Source organism: Melanerpes formicivorus, unplaced genomic scaffold, assembly GCF_026170545.1.
Source record: "Melanerpes formicivorus ecotype bairdi unplaced genomic scaffold, bMelFor1.0.p_v2 SCAF_64, whole genome shotgun sequence".
NCBI classification, from domain to species: domain Eukaryota; kingdom Metazoa; phylum Chordata; class Aves; order Piciformes; family Picidae; genus Melanerpes; species Melanerpes formicivorus.
In genome coordinates, this window is record NW_027142416.1 from 1698795 (window position 1) to 1704794 (window position 6000).

The following is a 6000-nucleotide window of genomic DNA, read 5'->3' on the forward strand; positions in this document are numbered from 1 at the left end:
ACTTTAAACCAAATGAAGGCAAAGGTCAAGACACCATTGCGGTACGATGAAGGCATGAACTGGGGTGCAGAGTGCACTGGCAATCGCTGCTCACAGGTATGTACAGCAATGGCAACTCAGGAGATGCAGACTTCATAAAAAAGGGGCAAAGGTTTTTCAGCATCATCTACACTGCCTTAAGCATTGGGGCATTAAATCTCAGGCACTTCTGACTGAACTCGGATGATTCCTAAGTTTAGCACTTCAGTGCTTTCTGGAATTGTTTCTAATCAGGCCCCTGGAAGCTGCAGTTGCTTGCTCTGAGCTGTTGCTGTATAAAGCAGCTCTCTGGATCTTCCTCTTTCAAATGCCCTGAAACTTGAAAGCCCTGTTTGCTCAGTGGAACGAATTGAGCTTTGTGGGCTTCCCTCAAGCCATGTTATCTGCAGAGAAAGAGCGAGGCACTTGCGTCACTTGTAGGGTGGAAGGCCGGTTCCTCCAGTCGACATCTCCACTGGGGCTGTGCAACGTATTCCAGAGAAGGGACTGGAAAATACGTTGTGTTTGCACTGCCCATTGAGACCTCCTGAGCAGTGATCAGTCAACAAGAAGAGCATGACACAGGAAAACCTCTTGGCACTGATTTAGTTAAGGATTAAGCTGAGTACCAGAGTGCACACTGGAAAGCAAAGACAGCAGTGCCTGAAAGTAAAGGGTCTCTATCAGTGCAGCTAAATAGACCTGAGGATGGCTGCACACTGCTTTTGTGCAGGTGTTTGGCTACCCAGCCACACATTATCATACTTCCTTTAAGACAGAGTTTATTCTGTCAAATGCTGCACACTGTCTTTTCTTCTTTGACCCTTCCATTTCATCTTCCATGGCCTGTGTTCCTTCCTCCCATGATGTGGGTGGTGTTGGGAAGAGGGGGCAGCCTTGCACTTCTGTCTCACCAGCACTTTCATACAGCAGTAGCCCATTAGGGAATATTAAGGACCCAAACAAAGTTATGTACTGCACTTTCTAGCTGTATTCAATTAAAGCTGCCCTTCTTTTGGAAGGAATGACCTCTTGATGGGTGACTCAAATCTGCGGGATAAGGTTCAATTCTGATGTTGTGTGTTGCAATGCTGATGGAATCCCAGAACTGCCAACAACTGTGAGAATTATTTAGCTGATAGTTTGCTAGAAAGACCTGCCAAGGTTGTGGGATGTTAAAGAGGTTTTCTTTGATGACCTCAGAAAGGCCTTCATGGGTGTCCACTGTCTGCAGATGAGTTACATGGATAAGAAGCCAACAAAGAGTACCAACAGCAGAAACCTGGGGCCAAATCACACTGATTTGAACCCAGCAGAGTTGTTTTAAAGCAGTAAGGGTTGATTGCAAAGATGTGTTTCCTTTCCTATAGCCCTGGAAGTGTTTCACAGTGGACTTTTTCCAGGTAGCTTACAGTTAAATCTGTGCTGGGTCAAGTAGGTTGTGTAGTGTTCAGGGGGTTTTGGTATGCAGAAGTATCACTAGGCAGGCTCAGACAGGAATGAATCTGCCTTGGTGGAAGCAGCCCAGTGAAATCAGGAGTGAAAGCTCCCTTTCCTGCATCTGTTTCGACCAACATGCCACCAGAGTACCTTTTGTGTCAGTCTGTGATATCTTTGGCTGTTTGGTCAGTGAGGGTCTATAGGAAGATTATGGTTTCATTGCATTTGGTGTCTGTGAATGTATATGGATGAATCAGACATTCATTCAAGCCCTTGCTCCAAAGATCTTTCTTAGACTGGTATCTCCACAAAGCTTTTCCTCTAACTTTTTGGGCAGTTTCACCTAGAAGAGATCCCTTTCACGTAGTCTCTCTCACTCAAGCTGACTTTTAATGCCTAATTGCAAACTTCACACTTCCAGCACACCAAAGTACAGAGAAGCTAAGATACTCATAATCTGAAATAGCAAAACTTAGAAATTCTCAGATTTTATAAGGATCCACACCCTAAGTGAGATGGATTTAGTGGCTTCTCAACGGCACAAGAGAAGACTGAGAGGGGATCTGATCGATGTCTATCAATATCTGAGGGGTGGGTGTCAAGTGGAGGGGGCCAATCTCCCTTTGGTAGTGCACAATAATAAGACAAGGAACAATGGGCACAAGCTTGAACATAGAAGATTTCACCTCAACATGAGGAGAAACTTCTGTACGGTAAGAGTGACAGAGCCCTGGAGCAGGCTGCCCAGAGAGGTTGTGAAGTTTCCTCCGGAGACTTTCAAAACCCCCCTGGAAGCATTCCTGTGCAGACTACCCTAAGTGATCCTGCTCTGGCAGGGAAGTTGGTCTGGATGATCTCTGGAGGTCCCTTCCAACCTCTAATGTACTGTGAGGCTGTGATCCCTGCCCCACACAAGCTTGCAGTTCCAGCTGTGGTTTTGACACAAACTGCCATTTGTCAGACGTTACAAAAGTGTCAGGCTCTGCATTGTTGAAGAACATTCCCAAATGCAAAACTTGCCCAGCTTGGGTAAACACAACTCATTTATTCCACACTTTGAGCCTGCTGCTTTTGAGAAGCATAGACTGCATTCTGTAAACATTTATCATAGCATACATTTCCTTTAGTAAATATTTAAGTAGCTATCTAACCTATTCCAACACAGATGGAGACTTCCCCATGGTTGGGAGGAGATGTTGCTAGGTGTTGCTACCCCAAGTGCAGAACCTGCTTTTGCAATAGCAGAGCATTTATTACCTAGAATAAATAATTGGGGGGTTGTCTCTGGGGCAAGATTCATTGTATGAAATGAAAAGCTTCAGTGAGTGGAGGCCTATTTTAATTGTGTGTTTCTGCAGCTCTTGGTGGAAATCTCTTTTCTTAGGATTTTCAGTAAAAAGAATAACTCCTGCTCAAGGAAAGAGCCAAACTGTATTAAAGCACACCAGTAGGGTTGGAAGGCACAGGTTTGCTCAACAGGACATGGCCTCAAATGCCATCTTCCCAGGGGGTATCTTACTGGCATTTTTGGCACTTGTGTGGTGACTGTGTCCTGGGTTTAACTGTGTGATTGTTCTTGGCCCTGTGTGGCTGCTCTCTCTGCCCTGTGTGGCTGTTCTCTGCACTGTGGCTGTTCTCCCTGCCCTACACTTCAATTTCTCCTCTTGTTTCTAAAGGTGGGCCTCTGACTTTCCTCAAGCAACGATACACCTATTGCCTGGAACTTGTTTATTGCTGGGCTGTACAATCATCAAAGGACGTTCAGGGAGGTTAGTCCTTGGTAGCTGTGGGAGACTGGAGATGACATTTGCTTTCCCCTCTAGTCAAAATATTCCAGAGGCTGGAGATCACTGACAAGAGCACGATGTGTCTGCCTGAGTTTTGCCATGATGTCATCACAGGCTTGTGATAGCAGCACCCCAGCAAGACACAATAATCACACACAGAAGGATGGTCACAGTCTGCTTTAGTTTTTGAGTTTATTCTGCTTTTGCCTCCAGCACTTTTTCTGCCTGATTGGAAACATTTCCAAGGGCCCAAGAGCAAACCCCCAAACTCTGGCATCCCTGGCACTCTCTGTTCCCTTGCTGGCTTATTAGCAGAGTCTCTTGAATGTGAAGCTAATCACATTCTTCTGAACTGTTTATGACAACCAATTGGATGTGAAATAATAAACATTGGCAGCTCTTTGCAATAGGGGAGGTATCCTGGAACTGACACAGCTCCTAGTAGTTCCCTGAAGAAAGGAGGTTTAGCCTTTGAAAGCAGTTTCTCCATGCGTGAACACCTTAAGAAACTCTCCTTGAGAAGGGCTTGAGAAGCTTTGCTTTCTTTTTTTTTCAAATCTAGAAAACCTTTCAAGAAAGATAAATATAGAACCACTCTGAGTATTTATTTCATGTCTAGTAACAGTGTGTGGTTAACTGGGCACCACAAGAAAAATACCTTCATTTTCTTGCTTCAGTTTTGAAGGAGATTATTTCTTTCCACCTCCTTCCAGGATGGCTACAGAAATGTGCTCTTAACTGACACTGGCAAAGACATTCAGGTACAACAAGAAGAGCACTGTCAATACATAATGAGTTCAGAAGAAACAAGATTGCTATCATCTTTTCCAGTAGAAATATGGACTCTTACACATCTCAGAGGGTTTGCCTGCTCTAGGTGCCTCTGTGGTGCTTAAGCAGCTGGAGTCTGTGGTTAATACCAGGATATTTCTTCCTTATGTCTTCACAGTCTTCTCATGAAGATGATCATTAAAGTTGCTGCAAGCAACATCTCCTGCCCCCACTAGATTGCAGTGAAACTGTGATGTTTGGCAGAATTCACCTTTTGGTGCATAAGCAAACGTTGTAAAGCAGGCAAATATTGTCTCACAGGGGGATTTGAGTTGACCACAGACTATGGTAAATATCAGTTTAGAACCGTGCCCCAAATTCAGATTTTCTCCTCACTGCTTAGGAGACTTTTTTTTTAACCTCACTAGCATTTTTAACACATTTCAAGTTAGTCTCAGCTCCAGATAATATGAAAGCGTTTCTGCTAGCTGTGCAAGCAGCACATCCTGCAATAACCTCTTCAAGGTTTGAAACTGGAGGTGTGAAGTGCTTCAGAGATTCTGCTGTGCTATGCTTGTAAGAGTGGCCTCAGTCTTAGTGGAAGCAGAGGCTTCTCTTGGTTCTGCTGTGGAAGGCAGCACACTGAGCAGAGCTGCTGCTGTTCCATAGCACTACCCACTTGGCTGTGCCAATGGATCACTTACAGAGCCACCCTGCAAACCCATTCAGAGAATCTGGGAAAGGAGCTGGCAAGAAGCAGGGGCATGTGGAGGTGCTGATGATTGCAAGATGGCTAGCTGGTTTTGTCTGAGGGCATAGGTCTGAGAGATAGTATGGCAGCAAAGCTGGCTTGAAGTCATGCACCTCTCCCCTTTGCCCACATGGCAGATATTCTGTGTTCTTCCAGGGGTGCCCTGTCCCCTCCACTAGGTCAGCAAAGCCATCATGCAGCCAGGCCTGCCGGCTGGGCTGTGATACTCTGGATGTACAAACCCTCATAATGCCATAGCAGAGCTGCCATGTGTAAGGCCTCTCCTGAACAGAAAGGCATGGTCTCTCCCATCAGACCACCTGGTGATTGGAGATGTTTGTCCTGTCATTTCTGTGCCAAGAAGGGACCTTGTGTCTTCTCCTGACCTGAATCTTGAGGTCCTGCCAGTCTGCTGGCAAGCCTTCCCCTTCTGCATCTCACCCTCACACAGCAGAAGCAAGACAGCCTGCTGCTGTTGAGGTACCCAGGGTTGGTGTCCAGACTCCTGGACTGCAGTGGGAGCTGCAGTCCCAGCAGAGCCAGGGCCGAGGGCGAAGAGCCTGTGTGGGTGAGTCAGATCCTGATCATACCATAGCCCTGCCCAGTTGAAGCCTGGATACTGAGCTGCTGAGTGCATGCTTTGCTTCCATCCATGTGAGTGGGGAGCTGCCACAGGCAGTGCTGGTACAGGTGAGGATCCTGTCCTGTGAGCCACCCACTGCTCCATTCAGTTGCCCGCTTCACAGTGCCTTGTGTTTCTGGCTCCAGCTTTTCCACCTCCAGTTTTATGCTTTCTCTGAAGACAGGGCTGCAGGCTGCAGGCTGCCCCACACGTTTCCAGGTTTATTCCTGGTTGCAGTTGGTCTCCCCAAGTAGGAAAGTCTGAATTTGCAACCCTGTGGTTATTTTTATGTAAGAAGGTCTTAGTCCATGGTGGATGTTTGAGTCTAGCTGGCGATGTTTTTCAAACGCTGTCTGTATTTTGATTTTTAATTTGCCTCTGAGCAAGACTGTCTACAAACACCGGCCAAATCTGCCTATCTGGGACCTGGAAGGGGTCCCTGGAGAAAGCACTTCAAGTCATTTATTCAGCACTGCCTGCTTTTACGTTTGGCTTCCAGTCCAACAACTTTCCACCAGACCTGCAGCATAGTAAAGCACATCCTCTCTCCGACAGTGGCAGAGCCAAGGAGCTAGCAGGTTGCAGGAGCGGCTGCTATAAACCAGATGTTG